The sequence below is a fragment of the Giraffa tippelskirchi genome, chromosome 8 (genome assembly GCF_054371585.1).
Source record: "Giraffa tippelskirchi isolate mGirTip1 chromosome 8, T2T-mGirTip1v1.2.pri, whole genome shotgun sequence".
Classification (NCBI taxonomy): Eukaryota; Metazoa; Chordata; class Mammalia; order Artiodactyla; family Giraffidae; genus Giraffa; species Giraffa tippelskirchi.
This window is the reverse complement of record NC_137282.1, coordinates 40485297-40499945: the sequence shown is the minus strand read 5'-3', so window position 1 is coordinate 40499945 and position 14649 is coordinate 40485297. Positions and strand designations below refer to the sequence as shown.

The 14649-nt window shown below is 36.3% G+C and overlaps 1 protein-coding gene across 1 annotated transcript in view; it reads right to left on the bottom strand.

The window, feature by feature from the left end:
• Window positions 1–14649, bottom strand: part of CDH9 (cadherin 9) — a 175232-nt gene that overhangs the window by 39244 nt on the left and 121339 nt on the right. The gene's annotated exons all lie outside the window — the stretch shown is intronic.

The window sequence follows — 14649 nt, the reverse complement described above, 5'->3', positions numbered from 1 at the left end:
TAATTAATTTTATAAATCAATTTAAATATTTGGTTTAACATAATTCTGAATGCATCTATGGGAATACTTCTGGAAGACACTGACACCTCAATCTGTAAACTGACTAAAGTAGACTGTCCTTTCCTAAGTGGTGTCCTCATCTAAGGCTGAATGAGGGGCAATTACTCTTTCTGTCTGTTGTCTTCTATTCAGATTGGAAGTTACACCATTGATTCTGGTTTTCAAGTATTTGGACTTGGACTGAAACCAATACACGAACATTCTAAGTCTCCAGTTTGCCAACTGCAAATCTTAGGACTTTTCAGGCTCCATAATCATGGGAGCCAATTTTTACATATGTATGTTTGTATGATAATGTAATACAAATGACATATATATGTTACATATATATTTCCAGAGAAAGAATTAATGTTATGTATATTTATAATATATATACATTATGTATATATAAATTATATTTTATGTAAATAAAACCTGCATTTGTCTGGGTTTTCCAGAGGAAAATAAAGGGAGGAAAATAGTCTTAAGGGAGATTGGAATGTTAGAGTAGTTTGTTATCTAACATCTACTCACCCACACTGAAAGGGTACAGAAAACGTATCTTTCATCACTATTGTGGGATACAAACCTATGAGGGAGCCCAGTCATCCTTGAAGAGCTTTGTTATCACTGTTTTCTGTGATACAATGGACCTGTTATCACTGAACTGGGAAACCTAAGCGCAATGGGAGTAATTGGATCCCAGAGTGACAGAGGTTAAGCGCACTCACCTGGCAAAAGATAGGTGGCAGGATTATCATAGTGGTCAGCTGAGTCAAATTAAATGTGCATTAATTTTTTTAAACACCATCCTTGTATAGAAGGGGGACAAAAAGAAGCAAATGTAGAAAAATATGGGAAACCTGTTGAAAATGTGTTCATTTCCCCAGTACCCCTCGACTCCCCCATCTTGCAACACAAAATTAGTGCAGCTCACGTTTTCATGAGTAGTCTGACTCACATAGATCTATGGCATTGGCTAACTGATTACAGTATTCCTAAAAGTGGATAGGAGGGCTACTAAATTCATACTTAACCTATGAAAGCCAAAAAGTTCAAGGTCAAGAGAACAAAGTACCAACGTGAATCATAAAAACAGAATCCATCAGTTCCCAGGCTTAAGCCAATTTACAGACCCAGAATCCCTTGAAAAAAAAGGATGCCAAGTCTTCTTGAGGAAGGACCCCAGTATACACCAAACATTTCTTATTCTTTCTCCAAGTCTTCCCCAAAAAACCTATGCCTTTTTTTTCAGGAGAACTGTGTACTGGGGAAAAGAAAATAATTGAACAGTTTGGTATTACTAGACATTGAACTGACATCAACTTCCAGGAGAAGCAAAGTGTCAGTGTGATCTGCCAACCCGAATAGAGGAGTACGAAAGTCGGGTGATCAATGGAGTTTTACCTGCAGTTCATCTCATACTGCACCCCGTGTGTCCCCAAACCCATCCTGTGGTAAATAACACATTGTTGCTTCTGGCCCATCCTACAACCAAAAAAATAGCACAATGGGTTAATGGGCCTCTTCAGATTTTGGAGGTAGCATATTCCTCATTTGGGTGTTTTCTCCAAATCCATTTACCAAGTCACCTGAAAAACTGCTGGTTTTGACTGTAATAGGTCTGGGCTGGTGTGCAAGCTACTCCATCACTTTTGGCCATATAACCCTATGGATGCAGAAGTTCTTAAAGTAGCAGTGGCAGGTGGAGATTTCGGTTGGAGCCTGTGATAGGTGAATTGCATTACAGACCCTCCTGATTTTGGAACAAGGCCCTGCCATCCTCTGTGGATAAATAGTCTCATTTTGAGAAACACCTCTTGGCTTACTACGGAGGCTTACAAACTAATTTCTTAACCCATGAGGTACCAAGTGACCATGCAGTCTAAGATGCTCTTCACAAACTGTGTGCTATCTGACCTATCGAGCCATAAAGTTGAGTGTGCGCAACAGCACTCTATTCTCAAATGGAACTGGTTCATATGTGATCAGGCCTGGACATGCCCCAAAAACCCAAGTTAAGGAACAGAAAGAAGTGACCCAAATGCCCACGGTCCCCACTTCTGCTACACTGACTTCTCTACCCAGCTTGCATTTATAGCCTCATGAGAAGTTCTTTCTTCAGGTGACAGAAGAAGAAAAGCCTTAGGTCTAGTTTAAAAAGTGTTCTTCGTGATTTTCAGGCATCACTAAGAGTTGGGCTGTGACACTACAATCATTTTCTGAGATATCCTTGTAGGGCAGTGTTGAAAAGAAATACTCCCAGTGGACAGAACTTCAAGCAGTGTGTGTGTGTGTGTGTGTGTGTGTGTGTGTGTGTGTGTGTATACATATACTATATATATATATACATATATATACACACACATATGTATATACACATATATATAGCCTATATAATATGTTATATGTCATCTATTTCTCTGAAGAACTCAGAATAATACAACATTTGGAAGCAAAGTTTGTAAAATCAAAGCAAATTCATCTCTAATCAACTTTCCTTTAAAAATTAAAAGTAAAGGTCTTTTAATTGTTTGCTCATTTAATTTTTGTTGAAAGTGCTTTTAAATGCAAAAGTAGGCCAGATTCCCCAACTCTTATAAATAATCCTTATACATCCTTAAAATTATATTTGGAATTTTCTAACATTCTGCTCAAATTTTAGTGAGGAAAGCCAAAGAGCTCTTCCTGAGAGTTGCTAAAAAATAATCATTGATAACAATTACAATATATCTCTGATATTTTAATAATGTTAAAATACATTTTCAAAGATAGTACATTGTGCATAAGTCTTAATAGTGTCTTTTTGCATATTTATTTCAGATAAAACAAATTTTTATCTTTAAATTTACTTATATTAGTTATTGGCTTCATGACTTTATGTTAATATCCAGTTTTATAGTAAATAAAAGCTAAATAGAAAGCCACTAATATGCAACATATTTATACCATAGAGATTTCTAGCTTAAGCTAAAATACATTAGTTGGACTTACACTCTCATAGTAAGCAAGTAAAAATCCTGACAAAATATATGAAGTTTCTGATTCTAAGAACTGAAGAGCAGAGGGGAAGCAACAGAATAAGATATAAATTCACTCGAGCATTTGCTTGGGAAGAGCTTTATTGTAGGAATGTGTAGCCTGTGTACAGAATAAGCAATTCTGCAGAGAAAACAAAGATCAAAATCTAGGGCTGCTATTGTGGCATGAATTTCCTCGAGAGGGTACAAAGAGGAGAGAACCAGAAAACCACAGAAGGGCCTAACCAAGGTAACTTTGTAAGATTTCTGCTAAAATTTATAATAGAATCTTATACTGTACATATACAGGGAGGTAGGCCCAGAAAAAGACACTTCTGGGGATCTAAGATTTTAACAGATAATGTCAGCCACTGCGAAGAGTAGGAAGATATAGAAGTTTTGACACAACCAGAATGATTCATCTTAAGTGAGTATCTTGGGCTTTAAGACTTGAGAAAACCCATGCCTCAGGAGAAAGGAATGTGTTCTATGAGTAAAAAAGTACATCCTAAGAAAAAAAGACTAACATAGACATATTCAAACAGTTTCTAGAATCAAAACTTGACAAGACATTGTATCATCTATAGTACCCACAGTATAGTAATTTCAATTAATTAGTAAAGTAAAATTGTGTATATATATATATATATATATATGCATATATATATAATATTACATAGATACGTAGATAGATAGATAGATAGATAGATAGATAGATAGATAGATAGTGGCTTCCCAACTGGCTCAGCAGTAAAGAATCCACTGCCAAGCAGGAGAGGCAGGTTTGGTCCCTTGGTCAGGAAGATCCCCAGAAGAAAGAAATGGCAACCCACTCTAATATTCCTGTGGACAGAGGATCCTGGCGGGCTATGATCCATGGGGTGGCAAAGAGTCAGACATGACTGAGGCGATGAGCAACAACAAAATCAGGAGAAAAATATTATATATACGTACACATATATACTTGCGTCTGTTTGTATCTCCATCTCAATGGAAGTAAACAACTCAGATATGCGAACTAACAAAAGTATATGTACTTAGAGAACCAATCAATATACATGTAGTTAAAAAGAGAGGAAAAAGTATGGCAGAGAATAATTTTTAAAAGAGATAATGGTGATCATTCTCCAAGTTAGTGATGGGCATTGGGCCATATATCCAATTTCAGTGAATTTCAATGAAAATAATTACAAAAAAATGTAAATGAGGGCACACCAACGTTAATCAATGAAAACTAAGTTTTAGAAAATAAATTCATGTTTTGTAATTTTTATGATTTCCTCTTTAGTTATTGAGAAGTGTATTATTAATTTTCAAATGTTTTAATTTTTTTTTGTCACTTTTAATCTGATTCTACTGTGAACAAAGAGATCTTTAAAGCATCCAAAGAATAAACATATGCTCAGGGAAACAATACTGCAATAAAGACAGCTGGATTCACATTAGAATTAGTGAAATGCAAAATTGTTGAGTAAAATAACCTTCCAGAATGAAGAAATAATAACATTTTAGAGAAAAATGCTGAGAGAATTCACTATAATAGGACTTTCATTTCAAAACATACTAAGTGGATATCTTTAGGTTGTATAGAAATAATACTAGGTTGAATGCTTGACATAAAGAAAGAAATAAGGAGCATTGGAAAGGGAAAAACAGTTGGTAAATATGAGACTTTAGACATATTTCTCACAGTTGGTAAATATGAGACTTTAGACATATTCCTCAAAAACAATTGATTGTTTAAGTCTAGGATAATAGCAATGTATTATGAGGTTTATACAACACAGTAAAAGTAAACTATATAGAAATAATCGCCTAGTGTGTAAAAGGTAACTGGAATTTCACTTTTACAAAGTTATAATGTTTTGTAATAAGGGCATCGTATTCTAGTTGGATATAAATTAAGGATGGATTCTTATCTTTATCTTTGTAATCGTTCTATAATCCTTAGCACAACCACTAACTAAGTGATGGGAGTCTATTGAATAGCTAGGTCATTTCCAAATACAATAAGATTTTGAAGCAAAAAAAAAGAAGTAGATAAAGCTGAAAATATCATAGTGAAATTTAAAATATAGGGGAGAAAGAAGGGGAAAGAGAGATAGGAACACTGTTTCATAAACAAAGACAAGAAACAAAGAAAGAATTAAAAAATAATAAGTAGAACAACAAGTATAATACAAATAGATCAGTACATATTAACAGACTAAAACCTCAAGTAATAAAGCGATTATGAGAATCCACTAAAAAATGCTTAACTACTCATACATTCCAACAGCCATGATTTCAATTTAACAGTACAAATACATTTGAAGTAAAGAAATAAAAACATAGGAAATAATAATTGCATGGATATATGTGGGGCTATATTAATATCAAACAAAATAAACTTTGAGAGATGATAAAGAGGAATATTTTATAATGATAAAAGAGGAATTACCTTAAAAAGATGTAACGATAACTATTGTGCATAGAACTAAAAGAAATTTTAGAACTACATGAAGGTGAAAGTCTCTCAGTCATGTCTGACCCTTTGTGACCCCATGGGCTATACAGTCCATGGAATTGTCCAGGCCAGAATACTGGAGTGGGGAGCCATGCCCTTCTCCAGCGGATCGTCCTAACCCAGAGATCAAAACCAGGTCTCCCGCATTGCAGGAGGATTCTTTACCAGCTGAGCCACCAGAAAAATTTCAAAATATATGAAGTGCATTTCATAAACTTAAAGAAGTAGTAGACAAATTGAAATCACAGTTGAATTTTATTATGGGAATGATCAGGCTTTATTTCGTCTATATATAATCGAAATTCTGATATTTTAGAATAGACGATCCCATTGTCATTATGCTGTCCACATATAATTGAAACAGCAAATAACAATTTAGGCACAAAGAATAGGTAGGTTCACTTGATGCTGCACACTCACATTAATACAGAAAGTCCCCTACATACAAACAACTGCCTTTCAGAGTGTGTTCTTCAGTCCTTCAAGGAGGTGAAGCATGAATCCCACCCTTTAAATGTTGACAGAACACAGTGGCTTTCCCCCAAGAACACACTAAGGAAAGGGAAAAAAATAGAGTATCTTTACAGAGGAAACACTGGACAAGCACTAAGTCAACTAAGTTAACACTGACAGTAATACATCATTTCGAAAGTAATACCCTTGACACGATGTGATGAAATGGCACTTTACCCCACTTTACCCCTGTGGTCTTTTTCCCCAAAACATAGTCCCAGTATAATCTTGAAAAGGAACATCAAATAAATCCTATTAGAGGGACATATTACTAAAGTCATAGCATGGACTCCTCAAATCTTTGGAGGTAATAAAAAACGAAGAGAGTCTGAGAAAAAAATCATACAATATAGAGAAGCCTAAGGGACATGAGGACTAAATGCAGTGCAGAATAGATATTAGGTAAAAAGTAAGGGGCTCCAAATAAAATGTAGACTTTAGTCAGTAACAAGTTGTCAATATTGGTTCATTCATTGTAGGAACTATGCTATAGGAGTCTAAGAGGTTAATAAAAGAGAAACTGGGTGTAAGGTATTTGGGAACTAACTGCAGTATCTTTATATCTTTCCTGTAAATTAAAAACATATTCTAAAAATATTACAGGAAGTGCCCTACATATGAACCTTGAAGTTGTGAACTTTCAAAGATGAGAACCATTCATTCTATCCATGTCAATCATGAGTGAAATTGTAGCTTGTCCTTCATCTCCTATTGCTGACGATCTTTCAGCTCTACAATCTCTCAAATGCTTTCCCTCCTCCTGTCAGTAACTCTTCTTGCCTGTTCATTCAAAGTCAGCCCCTGTTTGCCAGCTATTGTACTGCACTACTGTACTTTTCAAAGTACTGTTCAGTTCAGTTCAGTCGCTCAGTCATGTCCAACTCTTTGCGACCCCATGAACCGCAGCATGTCAGGCCTCCCTGTCCATCACCAACTGCCGGAGTCCACCCAAACTCATGTCCATTGAGTCGGTGATGCCATCCAACCATCTCATCCTCTGTCATCCCCTTCTCCTCCTGCCTTCAATCTTTCCCACCACCAGGGTCTTTTCAAAGTACTGTACTGTAGGATTAAAAAATGTTTTATTTATCTTTGTGTTTCTTGTGTATTATTTATGTGAAAAGTATTACAAACCTGCATTGTACAGTACTATGAAAGAAGGGGGCTTCTCGGATGGCTCAGTGGTAAAGAATCCTCTTGCCAATGCAGAAGGCACCAGAGATGCTGGTTCAGTTCCTGGGTTAGGAAGATCCCCTGAAGGAGGAAATGGCAACATGCTCCAGTATTCTTGCCTGGAGAACTCTATAGACAGAGGAGTCTGGCAGGCTACAGTCAATGGGGTCGCAAAGAGTTGGACATGAGTGAGCGACTGAGCAGGCATGCATGCACTATGAAACTAGCTGCATCTATATACAGTTTATTCTGATATATACATATATACTTGGAGCCATGAAATTAAAAGACGCTTTCTCCTTGGAAGAAAACCTAGACAACCTAGACAGCATATTAAAAAGCAGAGACATTACTTTGCTGACAAAGATCTGTCTAGTCAAAGCTATGGTTTTTCTAGTAGTTATGTACAGATGTGAGCGCTGGACCATAAAGAAGGCTGAGTGCCAAAGAATTGATGCTTTTGAACTGTGGTGTTGGAGAAGACTCTTGAGAGTCCCTTAGACTGCAAGGAGATCAAACCTGTTAATCCTAAAGTAAATCAATCTTGAATACTCATTGGAGGGACTGATGCTGAAGTTGAAACTCCAGTACTTTGGCCACCTAATGCGAAGAATTGACTCACTGGAGAAGACCCTAATGCTGGGAAAGATTGAAGGCAGGAGGAGAAGAGGACAACAGAGGATGAGATGGTTGTATGGCATCACAAACTCGATGGACATGAGTTTGAGGAAGCTCCGGGAGTTGGTGATGGACAGGGAGGCTTGGCATGCTGCAGTCCATGGTGTCGCAAAAAAATTGGACATGACTGAACTATACTTGGATATTTTAAAACACTAATTTTAGTACTTAAAGAACAGAAAAACAAATACTAATAAAGATATAAAACGTTTGGACAGTGCTATTTACCAAATCAATACCAATAATATTTTCCTAGCACAAAATCTAATATATGCATAATACACATTTTTTCAAGTGTATGTGGGGTATTCATCACATTTTGCTATGTACTAGTGTGATGAGCTGGAATTAACCAAAATCCCACAGCCTGTCTATATATAATCTGTATTATATGTTTCCTCCTCCTTCTTGGTATAATGTGGGCTTGCAAGGTGGTGCTAGTGGTAAAGAATGCAGGAGACATGAGAGACTAGGGTTGTCTCTAGCTTGGGAATTTCCCCTGGAGAAGGAAACTGCACCCTGCTATAGTATTCTTGTCTGGAAAATTCCATGGACAGAGGAGCCTGGAAGGCTACAGTCTATGGGGCCAAAAAGAGTTATAAATATCATATACAGAGTCAATACTATCTGTATCAAAATCCCAATAAGTATTTTTAATAACTAATTGACAACTAAATTTAAAATAAACATGTGAATGCAAAAAATCAGAGTAGCCTAGACAATTTTGAAAACAAAAGCAAAGAGAATTTATGTTACTATATTGCAAGATTTCCTACATAACTGTGATAATGAAACGAGTGAGGTATTAGAAAGACTAATAAGAACTATAGAAAATGTGGAAGTAAACACACGGATATAGTCATTTGAGTTTAGAAAAAGGTGTCAGTGCAATTTCATTTTGAAAGTATTCTCAATACAACCTGCTTTAGCAACTTGGTTATCAGTATTTTTTAAAAAAATAAAAAACTCCATCCATAGATTACATCATCCATAATAATTAATTTGAGATTACAGACATAAAAGAACTATACAAAAAAGATCTTAATGACCCAGATAACCACAATGGTATGATTACTCACCTAGAACCAGACTTCTTAGAGTGCAAAGTTAAGTGGGCCTTAGGAAGCAACACTACAAAGCTAATGGAGATGATGGAATTCCAGCTTAGCTATTACAAATTTTAAAAGTTGATGCTGTTAAAGTGCTGTGCTGAATACGCCAACAAATGTGGAAAACTCAGCAGTGTCCACAGGACTGGAAAAGATAAGCTTCATTTCAATCCCAAAGAAGAGGGATGCTAAAGAATATTCAAGCTACTGCACAATTGCACTCATTTCACATGCTCGCAAGGTAATGCTCAAAATATTTCATGCTAGGCTTCAGTTCAGCTCAGTCGCTCTTTCATGTCTTACTCTTTGCGACCCCATGAACTGCAGCACATCAGGCTTCCCTGTTCATCACCAACTCCCAGAGTTTACACAAAATCATGTGCTTTGAGTCGGTGATGCCATGTAAACATCTCATCCTCTGACATCCCCTTTTCCTCCCACCTTCAATCTTTCCTAGCATCAGGGTCTTTTCAAATGAGTCACTTCTTTGCATTAGGTGGCCAGAGTATTGCAGTTTCAGCTTCAACATCAGTCCTTCCAATGAATACCCAAGAGTGATCTCCTTTAGGATGGAGTGGTTGGATCTCCTTGCAGTCCAAGGGACTCTCAAGAGTCTTCTCCAACACCACAATTCAAAAGCAACGATTCTTTGACACTCAGCTTTCTTTATAGTCCAACTCTCACATCCATACATGACCACTGGGAAAACCATAGCTTTGACTAGATGGACCTTTGTTGGCAAAGTAATGTCTCTGCTTTTTAATATGCTGTCTAGTTTGGTCATAACTTTCCTTCAAAGAAGCAAGCATCTTTTAATTTCATGGTTGCAATCACCATTTGCAGTGATTTTGGAGCCCCCCAAAAATAAAGTCTGCCCCTTTTTCCATTGTTTCCCTATCTATTGGCCATGAAGTGATTGGACCAGATGCCATGATCCCTGTTTTCTGAATGTTGAGTATTAAGCTAACTTTTTCACTTTCCTCTTTCACTTTCATCAAGAGGATCTTTAGTTCTTCTTCGCTTTCTGCCATAAGGGTGGTGTCATCTGCATATCTGAGGTTATTGGTATTTCTCCCAGCAATCTTGATTCCAGCTTGTGTTTCATCCAGGTCAGTGTTTCTCATGATGTACTCTGCATATCAGTCAAATAAGCAGGATGAGAGTATACAGCCTTGACATACTCCCTTCCTGATTTGGAACCAGTCTGTTGTTCCATGCCCAGTTCTAATTGTTGCTTCCTGCCTTACATACAGATTTTTCAAGAGGCAGGTCAGGTGGTCTGGTATTCCCATCTCTTTCAGAATTTTCCACAGTTTGTTGTGATCCACACAGTCAAAGGCTTTGGCATAGTCAATAAAGCAGAAGTAAATGTTTTTCTGGAACTTTCTTGCTTTTTCGATGATCCAACAGATATTGGCAATTTGATCTCTGCCTTTTCTAAATCAGCATGAAAATCTGGAAGTACACTGTTCACATACTGTTGAAGCCTGACTTGGAGAATTTTGAGCATTACTTTGCTAGCGTGTGAGATAAGTGCAATTGTGCGGTAGTTTGAGCATTCTTTGGCATTGCCTGTCTTTGAGATTGGAATGAAAACTGACATTTTCCAGTCCTGTGGCCACTGCTGAGTTTTCCAAATATGCTGGCATACTGAGTGTAGCACTTTCACAGCATCATCTTCTAGGATTTGAAATAGCTCAACTGGAATTCCATCACATCCACTAGCTTTGTTCATTGTGATGCTTCCTAAGGCCCACTTGAATTCACATTCCAGGATGTGTGACTCTAGGTGAGTGATCACACCATCGTGATTATCTGGGTCATGTAGATCTTTTTCACATAGTTCTTCTTTGTATTCTCGCCACCTCTTCTTAATATCTTCTGCTTCTGTTAAGTTCATACCATTTCTGTCCTTTATTGTGCTTATCTTTGCGTGAAATCTCCCCTTGATATCTCTAATTTTCTTGAAGAGAAGCTTGGTTTCAACAGTACATGAACTGAGAATCTCCAGACATTCAGGGTGACTGCAGAAAAGGTAGAAGAACCAGAGATAAAATTGCCAACATCCACTGGATCATAGGTAAACCAAGAGGATTCCAGAAAATCAACTACTTTTGCTTCATTGAATATGCTAAAACCTGTGTTTACAACAAACTGTGGAAAATTCTTAACAAGATGGTAATACCAGACCTCCTTACCTGCCTCCTGAGTAATCTGTATGCAGGTCAAAAATCAACAGTTAAGACCAGACATGGAAGGATGGACTGTTTCCAAATTGGAAAAGCAGTACATCAAGGCTGTATACTTTCACCCTGCTTATTTACCTTATATCCATAGTACCTCATGCCAAATGCTGGGCTGGATGAAGCACAAGCTGGAATCAAGATTGCCAGGAGAAATATCAGGTATCTCAGTTATGCAGATGACACCACTCTTATGGCAGAAAGCGAAGAGGAACTGAAGAGTCTCATGATGAAAGTGAAAGAGCAGGCTTAAAAATCAACATTCAGAAAACTAAGATCATGGCATCTGATCCCATCACTTATGGCAAATGGATCTGGCAACAAGGGAATCAGTGGCAGACTTTATTTTCTTGGGCTACAAAATCACTGCAGATGGTGAGTGCAGCCATGAAATTAAAAGATGCCTGCTCCTTGGAAGAAAAGCTGTGACAAATCTGGACAATGTATTAAAAAGTAGAGACATTACTTTACCAACTAAAGTCTGTAGTCAAAGCTATGGTTTTTCCAGTAGTCATGTATGGATATGATGTTGGAACATAAAGAAGGCTGAGCTCCAAAGAATTGATGTGGTGTTGAACTGTGGTGTTGGAGAAGACTCTTGAGTGCTCCTTGGACTATAAGATCAAACCAGTAAATCCTAAAGGAAATCAATCCTGAATATTCATTGGAGGGACTGATGCTGAAGGTGAAGCTCCAATACTTTGGCCACCCGATGAGAAGAGTTGACTCATTAGAAAAGACTCTGATGCTGGGAAAGATTGAAGGTAGGAAGAGAAGGGCTTATAGAGGATGAGATGGTTGGATAGCATCACCAACTCAATGGACATGAGTTTGAGCAGTCTCCAGGAGATGGTGAAGAACAGGGAAGTCTGGCCTGCTGCACTCCATGGGGTCACAAAGAGTTGGAAATGACTGTGCACTGAACAGCAACACAGACACGAATGTGATAAATGGGACAAAAAAAAGCATATTGGAAAAAGAAACCATGTCTTTATGACACAAGGTAGACAAATATTTCTTATAAAGAAACAATGGACATTACCAATAAAGACAATAAAACAATAATTTTGATTTAATAGAAGCTACAATATAGTTATCAAAAGAAAATGTATTTAGACATTATATGGGTAAGTGCATACACATTAACTTCTTTTTTTTTTTCTCGGAGAACTGTCCTTTTTATCATTGAGTATTGTTCCTATTTATTCCTGATAAGAATATTGATCTGATATTGGCTGTGACTGAAATTGATACAGATAGTTCAAAGTTTGATTACTACTCGCTTGGAATATCTGTATCTCTTCACTTTAACCTTTCTGTATATTTATATTTAAAGTGAGTTCATTTTAGACAGCATGTAGTGATGTTTTGTATTTATTAACCATTCTCTATCAGTGGTATATTTAAGTCATTCAAACTTAGAAGTTTTATTGATATAATTTGTTTAAAATATACCATATTCACAATTATTTTTATTCATGTCCCTGGTTCTTTGTTTCTCTTCTTATCTGTTTAATCTTTTTCTGCCCTTTCTGGTTATATTGAATATTTTCTGTATTACATTTTCTCTCAACTCTGGACAAATAAATTATAATCCTTTAAAAAATAGATAAAGGAAGTTTAAATTCATATGGCTCTGTGAAAGAAGCTAGTCTGAAAAGATTACACACTGTATGATTTAAATATATTTTATTCTGTAAAAAGGCAAAACTTTAGAAACAAATATATATCAGAGGTGCCAGGGTCTTGGGAAAGTAAGAGATGAATTGTGGAAGCACATAGGATTTTCAAATTCCACTACTTTGTACATCAAGGGGCTTCCCAGGTGGCACTAGTGGTAAAGAATCTGCCTGCTAATGCAGGAGACATAAGAGTTGTGGGTTCCATATCTGGGTAAGGAAGATCCCTTGGAGGAGGACACGGCAACCCACTCCAGTATTCTTGCCAGGAGAATCCTATACACAGAGGATCCTGGTGGGCTACATTCCATAGGGTCACAAAGATTTGGAAATGACTGACAATATACCTTAACAAATGTTTTGTTCAGTGGCTACAGTCCATGGTGTCACAGAATCAGACACAACTGCAGCGACTTAGCAAGCACAACGCACACTCTGTATGACACAGTAATGGTGGATCCAAGACATGTTCCACCTGTTAAAACCCAGAGAACTGTATGGTACAAAGAGTTAACTAATCTAAACGATAGGCTTCAGTTATATACAGTGTTACAATATTTGCTACATCAATTTTAACAAATGTGTGACACTATTGCATGATGTTAATAATACGGTAAGCTATACGGAGTGAATGGAAAGGGAACTTTTCTTTTGATCCCTTTTCAGTAAACACAAAATTACTTTAAAAAATAAATTCTTTTAATTAAAAACAAAACAACAAATACAAAGTCACAAAAAAAATCAATGTAAAGAAAACAAAAATCAAGCTATAGAGTGGAATAAAATATTTGCAGAATTACATATATTAGGAAAGATCTTATCTCTATAAAATGAAATACAAAAATCAATAAACAAAAGGACAAAGAATTCAACCAATACAAAATGGATAAAAGAACAACAGGCATTTCATAAAAGTAGTTGCTTGAACAGTCAATTAAACATAAAAACATTCTCAACAATGTTATACTTTATCAAAATGCTTCAATCTTGAATGCCTAATACTAAAATATTCCAGAACACCTGAAATTGAAAGCTAAATTTACAAAGATAGGCTATGTAAAACATTATCCATATTGAAGGGTAACATCAATCTGGTAAACTCATTTTGCAGCTTTTAATAAAGTCAATTACATAGTTATCCAAAGACAGTATATACACTTCTTGCTATGTACCTGTATATGATATGTGTACTTAAACATTTGTTTAAAATTTTTATATTGTATTATTCATATTTATTTTATTCTATCAAATTGTTCAAAGATATTTTATTCAAAATAATCTGATCATTAATAGGAGAATTTATAAACAATGTATATCCATAAAATTGAACAGCACTCAGCATTTAACTACAAGACGCTGATGCATTCAGAAACTTGTATGAATTGCAAATATAGTCCAGTGACTAAAAAATGTCAAATATGCAAATGAAACATACAAATGAACATCCTGTAAGAATGCATTTATATAAAGTTCAAAAATAGGCAAACCTTATTTATGGTGATAGTAAGTCAAAGTATCAGTAGGTTGATTGGAAAGATCAAAGTGGCACTTTCAGAAATGATAAGAACTCTATCCTTTGTTCTGAGAAGTGGTCACAAATGTATGTGTGTGTGTGTGTTTGTGTGTGAGAGTACATGTAAACATATATGACATCACCAAGCTGTTAAGAATGATAGTTGTTCTTCTCAT